We start from the raw sequence: 22005 nt of genomic DNA on the forward strand, positions 1-22005 counted from the left end.
ACCCCACAGAAGAGAAAATAAAAGGGGGAGAAACCCCCCACCCTCACCATCCACCTCCTCCCCTCCCCCCTCCAACCATAGGTTCTCAACACAAACCATGTGACACAAAGGGTTCCCAAACAGCTTCCCATTTGGACAGAGTTTTGTGACTTATGGCTCAAAGCCTCTCCATTTCACAAAAGTACCACAACTTATTTAACCATTTAACCACAGAAGGGACTTGGGGAGACTTCCAGTGAGCAGCCAGAGTAACCCTAGCTGCCGACATGGCATGCCTAACCAACATGGACTGAGATGTAGTTAAGCCAGGTGTGCACATCCTTGATCCAATTCTCTGGTTGCCTAGTCAAAGAATTCAATCAAATTCATTTGGCACAATTTATCTTTGGTAAAACCATGTTGCCTTGGGTCTTGTAACCCACTGGCTTTCAGTAAATTCACTATTTTTTCCTTCAACAATGCTTTCATTACTTTTCCAATAACCGAAGTGAGGCTTACTGGCCTGTAGTTTCCTGCTCCTTCTCTGTTGCCACTTTTGTGAAGAAGGGCCACATCTACTCTTCTCCAATCCCACAGAACCTTTTCCATCTCCAAGGATTTATTGAACAAGTCTTTAAGAGTACCTGCCAGAACCTCTTTATGCTCCCTCAATATCCTGGGATGAATCTCATCTGGTCCCATGGCTTTGTCCACCTTCAATTTTTCCAGTTGTTCATAAGCATTTTCTTCTGTGAATGGTGTGATATTCACTCCAATCTCATATGTATCCTTGCTAGCAAATCATGGTCCTTCTCCATGATATTCTTCCGTGGACACAGAATAGAAGTATTTGTTTAGCACTTTTGCTTTTTCCCTCATTGAACACATAGCTGTCCACAGCATCTTTCAGTCTCACACTTCCATTTTTAGCCTTCCTCATTTCACCAACAAACCTGAAAAAAATCTTGTCTCCCCTTGTGACAAAGCAGTGGGTTTTAAGCCCGTAAAACTGTATTATTATTTCTTGAAGTGTATTTCTCTAGTTTGGCCAGCTGGTGGTGCATGTTTATGTTTAAAGCTGTTACAGAGAATTGACAGTTCCTTCTTTAGTTTAACATTCAGAAGAAGTTAATCTGCAGTGATGTGGCCAGCTACTTTTAAAACTTGTTGTTGTTCTGGGCTCTGATTGGCCCAGGAGCTCAATTTCAGCTAGGATGTACTTGCTTTTTCTCAAGTCTTAGCCTGGGTGAAGAGAGAGAAAGATCTCTTTGCTGAGGCCCTGTTAACAGTTATATTTGATAACCTGTAAGCAGCTATATGTCCTGTTTAGATATTGTTATAATTGAGCCATATTTCAGTTACCTGTTATTATTTTGCTGATTGCACCTTTTCTGTTCATTATTCTAATTTTTTTCGTGACAATAAACATTTTTAGTTTATTGCCTCTGCTTATCTGGACTGACTAAGAATCCTGGTGGTTTGTGTGTTGGGTCTGTGGGTGCTTTCTAGGAACTGTGGGACCACTGGGAGTGTGGCCCCAGAAACCTAGAAATCACTGGGGATAATTTGAGAGTGGGAGACTCGCCCAGAGGTGGTTAAGACCCAGCCGGTGGGAGGAGGGTGCTAGTGTAGAGCACAAGTGGCAGGTGCAGGCAGACTTGAGCTATGCTGGGGATATACCCTCTAAGTGGCTGCGGGATAGCCCCAGGCAGGTGTCTAGGTGTTCCGTGACACCCCCCTCCTTACATTTCTAGCCATTTGTTCCTCTGCCTGTGCTTTCGCCAGATGTACCTCTCTCTCAGCTTCTTTCAGTTTCATCCAGTATTATTTTCTGTGTTCCTCTTCGAGTTTTTCATGAAAGCCAACTCTTTTGCCTTTATTTTCTTAGCCATTTGTTTGGAGAACCATATCGGTTTCCTTTTTTTCTTGCTTTTATTTACTCTCTTCACGTAAAGGTCAGTAGCTCTTTCTTCAGGTACACCCCCATTTTACTAAAGTCACTATGGTGTAATCCATTGGCTTCCAGAAGCTGTGCTATCCTGTTTTAGCAGCAACTCAATTCATTTACTCCTCAGTGAGGTGAGACTACCTAGCTTGTAGCTAGCTATCAGTCTCCTCCTTTTTTTCACTTTTGTGAAAAGAAATTCTATCCACCCATTTCCAGTGTTATTGCTTCTAAATAAACTGTGAAACAGTCGAAGAGTGGAGTCACCAAAACTTCTTACTTATTTTAAATATCTTTTATTGGATTTCAATATAATACAATAGAAGCAAGAGCTCACCACAGTTCAACAAGCAACATTTACAAATCATGGCAAAACTGGAGCTCACATTTAAGAAACAACTATCCACAACTAGAATCACATTAAGAAAAAGGGGAAGAAAGAGGAGGTGGAGAAGTAAAAAAAAAAAAAGAGGGGGGAGGGCTGGAGGATACAAATCCAGACATGGAGCATGCATAGGCCACAACATACATCAACCTCATTGCTTATCTCTGTACCGAAGCAAAATAGGATACCAGTGGCAGCCATTTTTCCCTATTGGAACAACTCCTGGCCGCTTAATTGGTGCTTAACTGGCTATCTGGCAATATTCACCAGTTATCTCCTGCTAAATATTGCCAGTTAGGACTTAGCGGATAACCGGTTATATTGCACAGTTTAACCGGCTATCTGCTAATATTCAGCGCATCGCTGGCTATGTTTGGCAGCCAGATTAGGCCATTGAAGTAGCTGGAATATCTTTGGCCAGTTCAAACTTAACTGGCCATTGCTGAATATCTACTTGGCCGGTTAAATTTAAACTAGCCAAAAAACACTCAGGTATTCAATAATGGCCACTGGAAATGGCCCGACTGACTTACAAAGTTATATAGTAACTTATGTAACTTTGTAAGTCTATGTGCTTTGAAAATGAGCTTCGTAGCTTTTCAAATGTTACCCCTTTTCACATTTTCATTCAAATGTTTAATGGTTTATTTACCTGAGAGCTGTTACTTATCAGAGGGCATAGTCCAACCCTAGTTTAAAGCTCTCCTCAGTAGGTTAGCCAATCTGCTTTGGAAGGCATTACGCCTGTTCTTCAATAGGTTCATACTATCCTGTGGAGCAGCTGTTAGAAAATCATCTCATGGTCCATTCAACTGTATAGGCAGACATGCATTCCTCTGCATAATATGAGCTTTTCTACCTCTGGTTTTATCCTTGACTGGGGGTCTTGAGGAGATCACCACCTGTGTATCGTTCTGCTTTCAGAGCTGTAAAGTCACTTTTGATACAGTTAGTGGAGTAGGTAGCAATATCATTTGTATCTACATGGATGAACCACATCCAATAACAGTCAGTAACTGCTTATCATACATTTTATGCACCCTGGAATATTTCAAATTTGCCTGTAAAAAACAGGCTACACTATGTATTTATTTATTTAGTGAGTGAGAAGTTCTGAGAGAAGAGGACATTTCTCTGGTAAAAGAACATTATTTTGTTCTGTTCTTTGGGAACTTAAAGATTGGGGTTTAAAAGAGGAGGTGTAGGTTATTGAAAAGCAGACTAAAAATAAATAAAGAAAAAGAAAAGAAAAAGCAAACTTTATCAATGAGTCTCTATACACTTTTCCCCCTAGTTTTAAAACTTGAACTTTGTACCACAGCATTAACAGAAAGCCTCTAACAGGCACAGCAGGACTTAGTTCAGTCTTAGGGGGGGGGGGGGGAACCCCAGAGAGAAGCAAGCATTATTAACTAGTTTCCGTAGTGTATAACCCTTTTCCCATAGTTTTAAACTGAAACTTTTTCTAGCGGTAGAAACTTAAAAGCCAATGAAAGGATAGTAGCAAGTCTCAGGTTCTGTCCTAAAAGACAGTTATTTTCTGCTCTTTGTCTGCTGGAGAGGTAGCACTGCTACTGACCTGAATTAGATGTTAATTAAGGTGTGAGGAAGTAGAATATTTGCAAAGATTACTGAGGAAAATCTGATTACTGAGTTAGCTTCAAAGGGTTTGTTTGAAGCAGTTCCCTTAGAATCAAAACTATATAGAGAGGACAGGTCCCACTTAACTTTATTTCTGAGAAGTTCTGAAATAAGAGGACATTTCTCTGGTAAGAGCATATTATTTTGCTCTGTGCTTTGGGAACTTAAAGATTGGGGTTTAAAGTAGGAATTGTAGGTTATTGATAAGCAGAATAAAAAAAAAGAAAGAAAAAGCAAACTTTATCAACTAGTCTTTATACCCTTTTCCCCCTAGTTTTAAAACTTGAACTTTGTACCACAGCATTTGCAGATAGCCTTTAACAGGCACAGCAGGACTTAGTTTAGTCTTCATTCCCACCCCTCCCCAGCTCCCCTTCCTACCCCTAGCACAACACTTTATTTATAGTCATTATTCTAATTAGGATAACAAGAGGAGGGTTTTCATTAGAGTTGTAATTACATCTTTATTAGTTTTAATCACATTTAATTAGTTTCTGAGAAGCAAACACTAAATCAATTACTCATTATCCTATATAATAATTCTCACCACCAATGTTCTAATGTGGGACTGCCTGTGTCCGTGGCTCCTGGAGTTGCTGAGATAGGCTCCCTAGCCAGGATGTAGTCACTCACAGCTGATTCCCAGGCCTGGGAATCAGCTGTCAGTGCGCCGCTCCCTGCCACTTCGGAGCAAGTGGCAGGGAGTGGCGCATCAAAAACCTACAAGCGCGGTACCACAGAACCCCCCCCCCAAGCACATCAAACACCCCCTCCCCCCACCCGAACCACATCAACACCCTCCCACACACACATGTCATGGTCTCCCTTCTACTTCCAGGATCCCCCCTCGCTCACAGTTCTAGGGTCTTCGTGCCTCCCTTCCTCCCTCCCTCCCGTCCACTGCCAGCCCCCCTGCTTACAAATTTTTGAAGTCTCACTTACCCAGTCGGGGTTACGGCAGATGATGGCGGCGGCACCGGCAGCAGCATCAGTAAACGTCGTACAGGCTTGGCCCATCTGTCTCTCAGCTCTGGTCCCGCCCTTGCGGAAACAGGAAATGAGGGTGGGACCAGAGCTGAGATACAGAGACGGCCCAAGCCTGTATGCCATTTATCGATGCTGCTGCTGCCGCCGCCATCGTCGTCGTCGTCCGCCGTAACCCCGACTGGGTAAGTGAGACTTCAAAAATTTGTAAGCAGGGGGGCTAGCAATGGACGGGAGGGAGGGAGGAAGGGAGGCACGATGACCCTGGAACTGTGAGCAAAACAATCCTCAAACTTCGGCATTCATTGCCTCAGAACCAAAGAGGGAAACAGTCAGGAAGCGAGTGTCAGAGAAACGTGGAGATGAGTTCAAAAAAGAAGGCAAAATTTATAGATTGAGGACTCAGGATGATGACGATGAAAACAACACTAGGAACGGAAACTCTACTCAGCAAATGTAGTTTCTTCCAAGTAATGGATGTGCAATAATCTTTTTTTCTTCTTTGATTTAATTCAACTAAATTTCTGCAGGATGGGGTATGGGGAGCAAGTTTTGCATTTTGTGCCCTGATCTATCAGTGTAATTTAATTCTGTTGTGGTATGAGATTACAGCCCAAAGAAGGTCAAAACATCTGTTGTATCTAATTATTATGGCATGATATGGTACCAGTAACAGTACTATGAATGCTTAGGATTAAAGAGCTGTTTCACCTAAAAAAAAATGTTTTTAAACTACTGCACACCAGATACAGGATGCTTGGACATATATTTGGCTGAACATTGTGTATACTTTTTCTTAGAAAACTAAGGCATATTTTTAATCAAACAAATACATTCAACAGGGAGGCGGAAAAAGAATAGGACATGAAATGTTTAATATTTCCCTGAATTTTTTAATGGTTTGGTATCTCTCACACACAGCGAATCACTCTCTCTCTCACACAGCCTCGCTATGTCTCTCTGTGTGTGACACACACACACACACACACACACACACACACACACAATCGACATTCTGTCTTTCTCACACACACACACACACACACACACACACACACACACACACACACTATGTCACAGTCTATCTCTCTCTCACTCACTCACACACACACACACACACACACACATACACTCTGTCACACACACACACACTCGCACATTCACTCTCTCTCTCTCACACACAATCAGTGTCAAACACACTCTGTCAAACATACACACTCAAAGGAAAACCTTGCTAGCGCCCGTTTTATTTCTTACAGAAACGGGCCTTTTTTACTAGTACCATATAATCTTAAGGCTCTTTATAGTCATCTAATATCCCTAGTACCTGAAGAAGTTTTAATTAAACATCTCTATAATACTAAGATACAGACAGCTGTCCAGCAGCAAGAGGGGTGCTATCCAGTTTTTTGCACTGATTGTCTCCTAGTTGGTGAGAGGTTATATGTGTGTGCTCAATGCAAAGAGCTCCTAGCTCTCGAGAATGAGTCTGTTCTTTTGAGGCTAGACTAGAAGACTTGAATGAGGTGAGGGAGACAGAGAGGTACATACAGGAGGCCTATAGGGATGTTGTAGAGAAGTCCCACCTCCAGTCTGGCAGCCCCTGTGCTGCCTTGGAGGAGGGAGGCCTCCTAAATGGAGAGCATCACCCTAGTGAAGTTGGAAATAATCCCTGTAGTCAAGACCAGCCCACTAGGGGACACAATATCCTCTCATACCGAGGATGTGTCTCCAGGAGTTTCTGCACAGGAGGGAAGGATTAGAATGGCTGTTGTACTTAGTGATTTGATTATTAGGCATGTAGATAGCTGGGTGGCTGGTGGACATGAGGAGGTGGACGTAAGGATCGCCTGGTGACTTGCCTGCCTGGTGCGAAGGTGGCGGACCTCACACGTCACCTAGATAGGATTTTAGACAGTGCTAGGGGGGAACCAGCTGTCTTGGTACATGTGGGTACCAATGACATAGGAAAATGTGGGAGGGAGGTTCTGGAAGCAAAATGTAGACTCCTAGGTAGAAAGCTGAAATTCAGTTCCTCAAGAGTAGCATTTTCAGAAATGCTCCCCATTCCACGTGCAGGGTCCAAAAGATAGGTAGAGCTCCAAAGTCTCAATTCATGGATGAGAAGATGGTATAGGGAGGAGGGTTTTAGATTTGTTAGGAACTGGGCAACATTCTGGGGAAGAGGGAGCCTATTCCGAAAGGATGGGCTCCATCCTAACCAGGGTGAGACTAGGCTGCTGGCATCGGCATTTAAAAAGCAGATAGAGCAGATTTAAAATAGAAAGGTTGACAGTCACTCAAAAGTGCATGGTTTGGAATAAGTTATCTTTCAAAGATATCACCAAGACAGGGAAGACATGGCTTCCCGATAGTGAGGTTACAATAGAAAGCATAGTAAACCAGGAGTCTTTAAATAAAAAGCAGACAGATTTTCAAGATTGCACATTATCATTGTCAACTGCTCAGCAAGATATAAATAGGAACAACAAAGATAGGCTGAAATGTCTATATGCGAATGCCAGAAACCTAAGAAATAAAATGGGAGAGTTAGAATATATTGTACTAAATGGAAGAATAGGCATTTCTGAGACCTGGAAGAAGGAGGATAATCAGTGGGACTCTGTCATACCAGGATACAAATTGGATGGATAGATGAGAGGGAAGAGAGAGGAAGGAGATGCATATGGATGGAGGGGAGGGAAGAAAGAGGAAGGAGATCTCTTGTGAGGCCTCCCTTGTAAGTCTCGGCAGCCATTTTAAAGAAGATGTGGCAGGAAGAGGGTCAGCGCAGGCAGTGGACAGGAAAGACTGGGGATCTTTTCTGCCCCAAAGAATCCACTAGACCACCAGGGACGCTGGCTTCAGGTATGCGCTGGGAGTGGGACCCTTCGGCTTGGGGGAGCGGGGAGGAGGTCTGTAATAGGGGTGGGAAATGCTGCCGGATTGTGCATAGAGGTGTACACAGAGGAAGTATAATAAGGGAATCACTTTTCATAGGTAGAGTAGTAATTTGTTATAAATCGTAATCAGTGTGTCATTTGGAGGGGCTGGTAATAGGGACACCTAACCCTGTTATTGGTGCAGAGATTTTTTTTTCTCCTGGTAAAGGGCTTCTAAAACAGACATCATGTTATGGGAATCAGGTGCACAATGTTCAGAGATTCTATCTATTTACTTATTTATGACATTTTATTCCACATTAAACATGAATTAGATTGGAACCTGGGCGCATTTAAAAATGTTTTTTTCCCCCCGGAGAGAATAATGCAATGCCTCCCCAGGCTCTATCCCCGGGTATTGCCAGCTCTGCAATTTGGGGGGGGGGGGGGGGCGCAGAGGGGGATGGGGGGGGGGGGGCGGCAGAGGTGGACTGCGGAGAGAGCATGTTGTTAAAAATTTACCAGCACACCACTGGCTCCCCCTCTTGTCAATTCCTGGACAGTTGCTCCAAGCAGCAGTCATTTATTACGCCTTAGAGCTGGCGTAAGTGCTCGCACCTAATATCTGGTATGTAACTGTGGACTTAGGCTAGTATCCGTAACAGCAATTGCGCTTGTAGAATTGGTGCTTAGAGCACATCATCCCAACATCTACCCTTAATCGACCTATACAGGTTTTCCTCTAGGTATCTGACTACAACACCTCCCTCTCTCCCCCAGGGGCCTGTGAATGCTAGCATGCCTTGCCCCACCTATCCTGAGGAACAGGAATCAAAATCAGGTCCCTCCGCATGGTGGTGCACAACACTGTCACTAAGCCACCAGACTGGCCCTCAAAACCCCCTTTTAAAGATGTATTTTCTCAAGTATTTTACAGCAAGATGTTATGCTTTATGGCACCCAGTAAGGGTTCCTAATGAGATGTGAACATTTGCTTCATGTTTGCATTTTTCCTCATATTACTAGTCCCATCCCACCAGTGTGTGGTACAAACAGCTGGCAGCTGTACTGCTTGCGGGCATTAAGATTAACCTGATGAGAAGAAATGGAGCTTTGTCTTGTTTCATGACTGCCAGGTTTACTTACTTCAAATTTTGCATGTCAGGATGTATGTAATTTGTTTGGGACATAAAAATAAATTACCAGTATCCAGAATAAGCAATGGTAATTTCTGAGAAGCATTCTTCACCCTTTTGCAGATTAGTACCTATTTAGGAATTTATATACCAAGCAGTGTAATGTGTCTGAGACAGGAAAGAGGGGGTGGGGGAGAGGTAATGTCTGGCCATTAAAATGAGCATATGTCTGCTATAACATTAGAGCACTCAGTAAACATTTTTTATACCACATATTCCAATGCCAAGTACCGATAAACAGTGGTGCACAATCAAAAGCTCAAGCTCATCTGAAATAATAAAGGCTTTAGTAAATTATATTCAAAGATTCATCTTTCAGAGGTCAGTTAGTGAGAGAATGCAGAAAAAGCTCACTACAGTTTTGTAAATACTTTATTAAAAAATTCTTTTGGGGTTTAAAAATATTAAATGACTATTAAAATTGTCTGTTTAAGGACTGGCTCAGTGCACAAGGTCCCTGATCTGATCTAGTTGGGTTTTTCACTCCCTGAGTGAACTGGAGAGGCTTCAGAGTGTGCTGGCTGAAGTTAAGGTTGCAGGAGGGGCTTGAGTGAGGGCACCCCAGCCAAAGACTGCTATTGCAATGGTGTGTTACACAATAGGGGGGAAACCCCCTGAGTAGCTGAAAAAAAGGACTCAGGGCCCCAAGATCCAAGGAGGAAACAACTTTCGAACTAAGTGAAAAATTTGATACTTCTGTATTTGCACATATAATTTTATTAAGTATCTGTTCACGGTGTGCTGATTTCACAATGTGTATCCATATATTATTTAACCAAGTCAACATCCACAGGAATACTTACTTTCTTAATTTTCAGCTGTTTATTATAAACAAGTGAAACAGATTACTTACTGCATGCAGATGTTGAAAAGCAAGCATTCTCTCTAGGCAGGAAAAGTCCTTGGAGCTGAATGCTGATCAATCGGATGACAAACTGCCAGACTGATGTAGTGGATGTTGAGTGACTGGGGAGATGGATTCTGAATTATTGCAAAGGTGGAAGTTAAACTTTAATGGAAAAGGAATTTCTCTCAGATTGACATTACATTACATTACAAGAGTACTTACAGACTGCTAGCTCTCCAATTAGGATTCAAAGTGGGATATAAAAAAAATAAAGCTGATACAATCATCAAGAAATTAAGATAACAGTATCAAAAATAAATTTGAATATGTTACTGTAAATAAGTTGGTCTTCAAGGCCTTATGAAAACGTAAAAAAGGCCACACCAAACAAAGACCAATAGGAAGACAATTCCAGAGGCAAACTGCTAAATAGTGAAATGAATTGGGAAAACATGGTTTTAAATCTAATTTGAGGTACAGGAGGAAAAGCTAGAATCAATGAGTTACAAGTACAAGACCTGGTACTCAACTGTAAAATTAAAAGACCTAGAAAGATCTTCCATACAAATACCATATAAAGACTTAGAAATCAAACATAAAAAGACTTAACAACAATCCTTGCTTGAACTGATAACCAATGCAACTCCAACAACAACGGAGAAACATGGTCAAACTTAGACATAAAAAATTAACCTAGCTGCTGAGTTTTGGATTACCTGCAGTTTAGATATATACTTTGCTATTCCTAAATAAATGCAGGGTTCAATGTAAGAAGGATATTGGGTCTTGTAAAAGGATATTAGCCTCAATGTGGTAAAAAAAGAAGATGCTTTCTTAGGGAAGAGTGAGAGAGAGAGACAGAAAGCTGAGGACATCTGCTCTTGAGCCAAAGGTGGAGAATGCTGCTCTGCAAGGAGGGATGCAGAGAATACCCATAAGATTGGAGGCTGGGAGCCTGAGTGTCACCTGGAGGAGCTGCTGGCTTTTGAGAGAGGGTTGCCTTCTACGGTTGTTCCTGAAACTTCTGGTGCAATCAGAGGTGTTGGACGCGAGTGTGTAATGAAAAGTCGCCCTGGAACATCTTAAAAGCAAGCAACCCTTGTGGTCTCTTTGGAGCTCAAGTGTCACCTGGAGGAGATGCTGGCTTTTGGCAGGGTGAGGTATTTTGATCTAAAAAGAATTGCAGTCACCACAAACTATTCAATAATAGAAAAACTGCTTTCACAAATGAACCCTGAGCCCTGGGCTCTCAATCTGTGAACCCGGTTTTTCTGCTATTGAATAATTTGTGGAGACCGCAATAACCACCCCGGCAGCAGGTCTTTTTAGACTGACACGCCTGAGGCATCAAGTTTGACATTGGGTGCCTGATTCCATTCCAGCACTGTGATTGTAAACCTAGACAGATATGTGATCACAGTATTTTAATTTATCAAAGCTAGTCCATGAAAATAGTGAAGCTTGTGAGATATACATTTATTTTTTTGGATTTAATAAAGTTAGAGCTATTTTGGCTCATTTAGCCTAGTGGCAGTTTTTAAAAGATGTGTGGCAGACTGTGGCAAGTGATTGATATCATTGCATGTCTGGGGTTTGGAATAGCCAAAAGCTATAAGAGACGCAATGCCCAATCTAATGCCACTTTGCTACATTGTTGTAATCAATAGTTGTGGATATTTTTAATTTATAGATTGTCACTATTTAGTACTCCCCTTTTATTTGTTGAGTAACTGCATATTCTGGCAACGAGTTACAGATCTTAACTATTCATTGAGTGAAAAAATATTTCCTCCTATTTGTTTTAAAAGTATTATGTTGAAACTTCATTGAGTGTCCTCTAGTCCTATTACTTTCAATAGAATGGGGAAAGGGAAAGTGACTTGCTATACTGCCTTTCTGAGGTTTTTGCAACTACATTCAAAGTGGTTTACATATATTCAGGTACTTATCTTGTACCAGGGGCAATTGAGGGTTAAGTGACTTGCCCAGAGTCACAAGGAGCTGCAGTGGGAATTGAACTCAGTTCCCCAGCATCAAAATTCACTGCACTAACCACTAGGCTACTCCTCCACTCCACAATTGATTCATGTTTAGATAGAATAAATATCGATTCATGTTTATCCGTTCTACACCACTCAAGGTTTTGTAGACCTTAATCAAATCCCCCCTCAGTCGTCTCTTTTCCAAGCTGAAGAGCCCTAACCTCTTAAGTTTTTTCTCATATGGGAGCAGTTCTATCCCCTTTATCATTTTGGTCACCGTTCTTTGAATGTTTTCTAATTCCGCTATATGAAGAGAGACTTGCTGACCTGAACATGTATACTCTGGAGGAAAGGAGGAACAGGGGTGATATGATACAGACGTTCAAATATTTGAAAGGTATTAATCCGCAAACGAATCTTTTCCGGAGATGGGAAGGCGGTAGAACGAGAGGACATGAAATGAGATTGAAGGGGGGCAGACTCAGGAAAGATGTCAGGAAGTATTTCTTCATGGAGAGGGTGGTGAACGCTTGGAATGCCCTCCCGTGGGAGGTGGTGGAGATGAAAACGGTAACGGAATTGAAACATGCATGGGACAGGCATAAAGGAATCCTGTGCAGAAGGAATGGATCCACAGAAGCTTAGCTGTAATTGGGTGGCGGGGGGAAGAGGGGTTGGTGGTTGAGAGGCTAGGATGGGGGAGGGCAGACTTATACGGGGTCTGTGCCGGAGCCGGTGATGTGAGGCGGGACTGGTGGTTGGGAGGCGGGAAATACTGCTGGACAGACTTATATGGTCTGTGCCCTGAAAAAGACAGGTACAAATCAAGGTAAGGTATACACATATGAGTTTATCGTGGGCAGACTAGATGGACCGTGCAGGTCTTTTTCTGCCGTCATCTACTATGTTACTATATTACTATATATATCATTTTGGAGATACGGTGACTATTGCATATAATACACAACGGAGTCTGTTTACGAAGCAGTGCTAGTAGCTGTCCATGTGCTAGTTACAACACGGCCTACTCAAAGTCAGGGACATAGCCAGACCTTGGCGGGAGGGGATCCAGAGCCCAAGGTGGGGGTACATATTAGCCTGCCTCCCCCAGATGCCGACCCCCTTGCTACTGGCCCTCTCCCACCACTTTTGACTGACAGCACAGATCAGCGAAGTGAGCAAACGCGCCGGAGACCAGCGCTGAAGAAGACTAAGGCTGGCGGGGGTTGGGGACCCCCGCCAGCAAAGGTACCTTGCAGCGGTGGTGGCGGGTCAAAAGTGACGGGGGAGGGTCAGTGGCGGCGGGGGGGGGGGGGGGGGTCAAAAGTGCAGGGGGCCAGGATCCCGTGGCCCCACGTAGCTATGTCCTTGCTCAAAGTGAATGGGTCATGTTGGCAGTAGCGCATGGACAGCCGCTAACGCTGCTTAGTAAACTAGAGCGAAGGTGAGGTCACACTATGGAGTGATACAGAGGCATTATAGTATCTTATTTTGTCTTATTTTCTATCCCTTTGCAACGGACATGCAAATTTTATAAAATAGGCTTGCACATGCATGGAGTGTATGCACTATTAGGGCTAGTTCTGATATTTTGTATTGGCCAATATTCAAAACAATTTAGCCAGCCGCTGACCAGATAAATTGCTTGGTTAGGGCTAGATGCAAATTTTCAGTGGCAGTTAATTGGCTAAGGGGCTCTTTTACAAAGTGGTGGTAAGACCAATGCGGGCTTACTGCTCGCTCCTTTGGGACTATTGCCGGCCCAATGCGGCTGCCATGAGCGTGCGCCATTTCCAGGGGAAAATGAAAACCCCCAGAAGTGGTTTGCGCAGTGCTAACCTGGTGGGGCATCGCCGTGCACTTCCCGATTACTGCTGGGTTAGCACAGAAGCCCTTATCGTGACCTCAGTGGGTGGTGGTAAGGGCTCCCCATCTCATGGCCATGCAGTAAGAGTTCTCACTGCATGGCCATGTTTGCCTGGGGTCTTTGTTCCCACTGTGGTAAAAAGGGCCCTGGCATGTAAGAAAAACAGCCCCCGCCACTAGCTCAGGGCCCTTTTTCCTGCAGCTTGGTAAAAGGACCCCTAAGTGCAGCTGAAATTTGAGGTTAGCGCCTAACTCAAAGCCGGCTATGTTGGGGGCTTTCTGGGGTTGGAGTCAGCAATTGGCTGCTTAAGTGCTGATATTCGATTCCCGGCACAGGCAGCTCCTTGTGACTCTAGGCAAGTCACTTAACCCTCCATTGCCCACCGCATTGAGCCTGCCATGAGTGGGAAAGTGCGGGGTACAAATGTAATAAAAAATAAAAAATATTCAGCCCTTAACTCCCAAATTCTGTATAGCGCAGCTAGAAATCCAAGCCTAAATCCAGGCGGATTCTATAACAATGCATGTAACTTAATTGGCTTAACAAGCTAATTAGCATTGATAACAGCACTTAACTAGAAATAATGAGCACTAACTGGCAATAATTAGAATTTACATGCACAACTAGCTAAGCGTATTCTGTAACGTATCGCACCTAACTTATAACATAAGCAAACAAAAACGGGTGTGGTTATGGGCCAGGTAAATGGGTGTTTCGTGGGTGTTCTGAAATTTACATGCGTAATTTTAGAATATAGCCCTCTGTACAGAAATCTATGTGCCAAGATTTATGCCATGTTTTCATTGGTGTAAATGGAGTTGCGTAGTTTTAGGCGTAAGGATATCAACTTAATATGGCCCTTTAAGCTTCCCATTGTCTCCTTCCAATGTTTCAATGTTTGCGTTCCATTGTTATATTCCTTAACGTTACTTCAATTGTCTCGCATAACTCTGCACAATGTAACCCATAACCAAGTTGTAACAAATTGTATTTCCATCATTTATATCATGTGTAAGCCACACTGAGCCCACAAAAAGGTGGGAAAATGTGGGATACAAATGCAATAAATAAATAAATAAATAAAAACTAAGCATATTACATAAGTGCATAAGTATTGCCATACTGGGACAGACCAAAGGCCCATCAAGCCCAGTATCCTGTTTCCAAGAGTGGCCAATCCAGGTCACAAGTACCTGGCAAGATCCCAAAGCAGTACAATATATTTTATGCTGCTTATACTAAAAATAAGCAGTGGATTTTCATCAAGTCCATTTTAATAATGGTCTATGGACTTTTTCTTTAGGAAGCCTCCAAACCTTTTTTAAACCCTGCTAACCGCTTTTACAATATTCTCTGGCAATGAATTCCAGGATTTAATTATACGTTCAGTGAAGAAAGATTTTCTGTGATTCATTTTAAATTTAGTACTTTCCAGCTTCAATGCATGTCCCCTAGTCCTAGTATTTTTGGAAAGAGTAAACAAGTGATTCACGTCTACCCGTTCCACTCTACTCATTATTTTATAAACCTTTATCATATCTCCCCTCAGCCGTCTTTTCTCCAAGCTGTATATCGCGCCTAAATCTAGGCACTGCTTATAGAATACACTTAGGCGGAAATGTTTTCTGTGTGGATTTTTTGGGCACCATTTATAAAATCCACCCCTAAGCAGTTAGGTTTAGTGCATAAATAGGACCGCATAAAAGTTTGTCCTATTTTTTGGGTCCTTTTTACAAAAGGCGCACTAGTGTTTTTAGCGTATGCTAAAAAGTAGCGTGCACTAAATGCTAGGGACACCAAATATATCATAAAGAACAACACGCATAACTCTACATTCTTAAAGATATCCAGGAACGTTCTCTAATGCCTTTTGCTTTCACACTATCATGTACCTAATGTCTATGACTTTAATACTATCATGTATCTCACCACCATGCACCCAAAACTTCTGCTAACACAAATGTATACTCTTTTCTATTTCCAGTACTATGTATTTCACCATCATGCACCTAATACTTGCTGTAAAACCAAATGTATATTCTTTTCTTTTTCCAGTTTCCATGATGAATTGTAAGCCACATTGAGCCTGCAAAAAGGTGGGATAATGTGGGATACAAATGCAATAAAATAAAATAAATAGGAATATATGAGTGTCTCTAGCGTTTAGAATGCGCTAAAACAGTGCACGCTAAGAATGCTAGTGTGCCTTTGTAAAAGACCCCCTTTATGCATAAGCTTATGGCCGTTTAAGTGCTGGATATCAACTTAAGTGGCTGTGTGTTATCTGGCTCAAAAATAGCTGGATATTCAAAGCTGAAGCCTGGACAGGGCCCAGCTTTGAATATCCAGTAATACCTCCATCGGCGGTGAGCAAAACACTTACTGCGGCCTGCTGAATATCAGGACCTTAATTTATACTCTGCACTATATCCACTACTCAAGACCTACGCAATTTTGTTTTTCAAAATAATTGTAAAGTAGGTACTGTTTTGACATTCAACTCAAGCGTTCTATTATAAAGTCAAGGTCATAGTCCTACGTAGATTAGGTTTGGGGGCCTATTTTAAGAAAAGCACAGAGACTTTTTAAAAAAATATTGTTTTTATAAAACTGGAATAAAATAGGTGCTTTATTGCCTTTTCACATAGATGCCCTGTTACGCAGTTACTGCTTATATGTTCCTTAATCAGCTTATACAGGAAGGGAACTGTTCGCAGTTCAGAAACATCTCCACTGTTGCTTAATCAAGCTGTGAATACCAGCAAGCCAATTATCTTGGCAAATTTTTTTTTAATTGCTGTGGAGAGAAATATGACCCCATTGTGACTGCAAGGGGCAAAAAGAACTAGAAAGATAGCTCTTCTTAAATTTGCTCTAATTAAAATGTAATATTATGAAGAACTGAATGAAATATGCCTCTGAACCTTCGCCCCAGTTCGGTTCACCTCTGCTTCAGACTTGATGATGCTTTCCCTCTAAACTATCCTTAGCGTAAACACCTATTAATGAGTCTCTCGCTCCTGATCCATCTTTCATTTCAGGGAACACATTTTCAGATACCTACAGAATAAATGGTGGAGCTGAGTGTAAAACTAAGCAGCACCTAAGGGAATATCGCAGCTGGATGGTACAAGGGGCAAGTCGAGAAAATGTGTGACTGTTTAAATGCTGTGATAATTTTATATTTATGCATCATAAGTAGGTTGTTCGATTTGAAGTTTAGATTGGATTACTAACTTTCCCCCTAAGCCAAGCTCAAGACAAGTTAAACAGAGGTACAGGAGGCACTGAGCATTATAATATGTTAATGGGAGCGATATGTAACTAGTGACTGAAAACAGAATTCATTTGGTGATGGTTTTATCATTATGATAGATTCAGATAGTGATGCGAAGAGAAAAACAAAGAATTCATTGTAAGCTCCAATGACTTTCTGTGGTATTGGAAAGGCCACTTGATAGCCAGCATCTCAACATGCAAAGTAGTAACTGTCTGATATTACATTCTTAGAAGAGATGTACTGAAACTGTTACGGCCTGACTGAGATCATCCTGATTTTGTGCGCTATGGGCTTGTTTGCTATGTTTTGGCCTGCAGAGAGAACTAGATTTAGGTGCAAATTGCATTCTTGTGGCTTGACTCTATATTGTGAAAAGGGGTGGAATTCCAACAGCACGTAAATTCAAGGGGGCATGGCCAGGTGCATTTTGGGGGTATTCTGGGGAGGGGGCATTCCCAGAATTTACGCACATTGTTACCGAATAGACTGGATCGGCACCTAACTTAGGGCCCTGTTTACTAAGGTGCGCCTATAATTAGCGCGTGTGTTAACTAAGGTCCTCCCAAGGACTTTCACTAACTACACCCTCTCCAAAAGACATTACACGATGTGATACCTGCAAGCGAGCCTTCTCCGGAGTAGCCCCCACACTCTGGAATGCCTGAAAGGCTCCGAAAACACAAGACTACCTCTATTTCAGGAAGCAGGTGAAAGCTTGGCTCTTCAACCAAGCCTTTAATAGAAGAAGTAACTAACTTGTTAGTCTCACTCACACACACAAGGAGTGACTCGGGCTGCACATACTGCAGCGGGACATGTTTATCCACTCCTACCCTAGCTGAGATAATATTTAACTATCTCTCTGACCTCATGTGCAACTTCCTTCAAATCAATCACCTTACTTTCTAATTCTTCCTACTTTCTTACTCATCTATATGTTACAACTTTGCCTTACCCTTTATTACCAATTATAATGTTTTAGTACATATTGTGTTGTCACCATGCCATACTTTGCATTGTTCGAATATTTTTACTGCTGTAATTGCCTATTGCTCTTGTTTGATCTATTCCTACTGTACACTGCCTTGAGTGAATTCCTTCAAAAAGGCGGTAAATAAATCCTAATAAATAAATAATAAATAAATAAATAAATTGTGTAGGTGCCTATAGGGATATTGTAGGTGTTTACTTGGTTAATGCTCTTACATGGTTAACGCACGTTAAAAACGTTAATGCGCCTATAATGCGGCTTAGTAAACAGGGCCCTAAGGCATCAGCATTTACACCGCCTTAAGTTAAGTACTATTTATGTGCTTACCCACCATTCAATAAAGGATGAAGCACCACTTATAGAATCTAGTCCTAAGGGGATAATTTGATGCAGTTTTTTTTTTTGCATAAAATACAGTATCATAAGATCCAAGATGGCGGATTGAACCTGAAGTAGGTCCTCCATGCTTCCTTCATTTTCAATTTTGAGAATGCCGAAACGCAGGGGGAAGCCGGCAGCCACGGGGACACCAGGCCGGTCTCCTGCTTTGACGGCTGGTTCTATTGAATCCTTTTTGAGGAGGCCTGGAATGTCTGATGGATCGGTGGATAGCACGCTTGCGATGTCCAGTGCGATCCAAGAGCTCCTCCCCCGCAGCCTCGTAGCACAAGTTCTCCGATGTCGGCAGCGTCCTCTCAGCAGCCAGGAATGGAAGCTGAGGTTGAACATGTGGGGCCTAAAGAACAACCATTGGGAAACCAGGGAGCTAAAAGTTTTTCTAGTTCCCAACAAGTAGCGGAGAAGTCATCAGTCGCTGCGGGAGATCAGTTGGCTACAGGTGAAGAAATATCTGTTTTAAACCTTTCATCTGATAAGGTAAAAATTTAATGTTTTCAAAATTTTTTGGAGGTGAAACCATCAGAGGTTACCCTTGATAACTTGTGGGTTTTAATTACAAATCTGTGAAAAATTCTATATCCTCGAATTGTGAACTTGGAAACTCGGATAATAAAATTAGAAGAGACGTCGGAAATAGTAGAAACTGATATGAAGCAAATGTCGGAGAAAGTTGTGACTCAGGGAAAAGATCTGGTTAGAATTCAAGATATCCAAACAACTACAATGAAAGATGCAACAAATATGCGAAGGAAAATTGAATCTCTAGAAAATTCACTGAGAATAATTTAAGATTTTTGAATATCCCTAGGGTAATATCGGTAACACCTAGGGAAATCTTGAGAAGGTACATAAAATAAATATTTGGCACTTCGGATGAAGCTATTCCCCCTTTCTCCCAGGTCTACTATTTGCTGAGTAAGCCACTTGGAGCCTCAACAGCCGCTGAACAAGCTGACCCACCTTTGGATGTGTCAGCAATTTTGGAATCTTCTGATATAGACTTCATTTCCTTATCAACTTTATTGGCTACTGTGGCTTTAACTTTGGACAACACATGGATAATGAAGATGATCTTTAAGAATAAGGGTAAGGAGTTTATGGGACACAAAATACGTATTTTCCCAGATGTAGCAAAAGAAACTCAAAAAAGACGTTGTCAATTTTATTGCTTAAATTAGCAGTTCTTCAGATTGGTGCAACCTTCTACGTGCGTTACCCATGTAAATGTGTAGTACGTTATCAGTAGATAAAATATGTATTTTTTGAGCCTTCACATTTAACAGAATTTCTTGTGGCCAAAAGATCATTGGAGTGAAGAGAATGTTAATGAAATATTGTCATTTACATAAGTATTAATGAGCTCTGTTAATGGATAAACATTCTTTTTTGTTACATCTTGAACAGGTTTTCTTTTTCTTGCGAATAATAATGCTTCTTGTACAATAATTCCAATTATGTTAATCTTGGATCTAATTTAGAGGACTTGAGAGTAACTATTATATTTCCTTTATCCTTTTGTCCCCATTTACTTAAGAACTATTTCTGAATAGTATACCTTTCTGTACAAGTATATACTTGATTGTAAAATTTAAATGAATAAAAAAAATACAGTATCATTCAGCATAAACACATGCCTTGTTAAAATTGCATGCACTTCATCAGTAGGCACAGCCAAGTGAGTGTCTTGGCAGAGTACAGGAAGACTCAAGTATGTTCATTGGGGTGCTTTTATTAGGGCATGGTAACAGATTTAGTGCTTGCTAACAATTAGCGTGTGCTAAGGGGTGAATTCTATATATGGTGCTGAAAAAATGAGCATTGAAAAAAAACACTAATCTATAGGCTGCGCTTAAAATTAGGCATGATTTATAGAACAGGAGTTATGCCCGGGAATCGCGCCTAACTTTAGGCATGACTATTTGTACCAACTGAAATGTGATGCAAATCTTTGCACCTAAATTAGGTGTGTTTCCTCTTTATTCTATAACTATGCATATTAATTTTAGGAAAGCTCCTGTCCTGCCTGTGACCCTCCCATTTCCATGTCCCCTTTTTGAACTCACGCAAAAAATGTAGGTGCAGATCCTGTTGTCACAACTGTCAGGAATAGTGAGCCCTTGGACCAAAGCCAGAGCATTGGCAGACAAATCACCTGGGCTGGCACAGGCAGGAATCAGAACAGACTGGACTAGGATAAACTAACAGACTCAACAAGGCAGGATAGAGGTAACCAAACACAATGGACAACACAAGAGCCGGATCCAGACAAGACAAAGCACAACTAGACAGGCAAGACAGGGTAGGAGATAGGCAACAAGAATAACAGAAGCAAGACAATAAACAAGGCAGGACAGGATTCAGGATTCTCAAACAGGAATCAGGATTCTCAAACAGGCTTGCCTGGAACAGAATTCTGAAACAGGCTTGGCTTGGCTGGAACAGGATTCTGGAACGGGCTTGGCTTGACTGGAACAGGATTCTGGAATGGACTTGGCTTGGCTTGACTGGAACCGGATGCTGGAACAAGCTCGGCTTGACTGGAACCAGATTCTGGAACGGGCTCGGCTTGATTTGACTGAAACAGGATACTGGAACAGACTTGGCTTGGCTGGAACAGGATACTGAAAGGGACTTGGCTTAGCAGGGAACCGGGACAGAACTGGCTCAAACATAGAGCAGGAGCAGAACCAGGCTCAAACACACAGCAGGAACAGAACTTAGCAGAAGAGCCAGGAAGCAAACATAGCAGGCAAAGGATTAAGCAGACTAAGGGAGGACAATCAAACAAAGAAGAAATGTGCTTGACAGGCAGATTGAGAGACAGCAGACACACCTGCATAGCAGTGAGATAATTAGGGACAATGCTGGCTTCTACAGACTCTCACAATTAACAGACAAGAACTACACACACAGGAAACAGAACAGGGAAAATAGAAAACAGGAACAGAGCTTGGCTAAACACAGAGATTGGCTTAAACACGGAGCTTAACTATAGCAAGAGTCAAAAGCAGGGCTAGACTAAAAAGCAGAAGTCAAACAGATACAGATACCAAGGGCAGGGTGTGGCTCTACAGCCAGGCTTTCAGGATCAAGGTACAAAAGCAAACACACAGAAACAAAGCAAAGCATTGAAATACAAGACTCAAAGAAACGCAGAACAGACCTTCATGAACAAAGCCAAGCAGGGAAATAATCTAAACAGGTAACACAAGATTAAGAGACCTCTTGCAAAGGCAATATAGGAATGCTCCTTGGGTCCTTATAAAGGAGTAGGCTGATGATGTCACAAGTAGAAAATGAAGCAGAAGCAGGGAGACCAAAGTGAGGCTGGCTTACAGGAAGAACAACAATAGGGAAAAAGGCAGACTGGAGAGGTCACAGAGCTAGATGCAGAGAAACAGTAGGTCTGAACATAAGGGCACGGCCACAACTGTGACACCTGTGCCTCAATTTACATGCATATACTGTGTATTCCAATGGGCTGCATATCATGTAACACCCACTGTTTCATTAGCACAGTGGCGTTCCGAGGGGCGCTGACACCCGGGGCAGATCACCGATGTGCCCCGCCCCCCGGGTGCAGCGCCCCCCCATACAGCGCGACCCCCCACCCCAGCGAAAGAACCC

The sequence above is a fragment of the Microcaecilia unicolor genome, chromosome 2, assembly GCF_901765095.1.
Source record: "Microcaecilia unicolor chromosome 2, aMicUni1.1, whole genome shotgun sequence".
NCBI classification, from domain to species: Eukaryota; Metazoa; Chordata; class Amphibia; order Gymnophiona; family Siphonopidae; genus Microcaecilia; species Microcaecilia unicolor.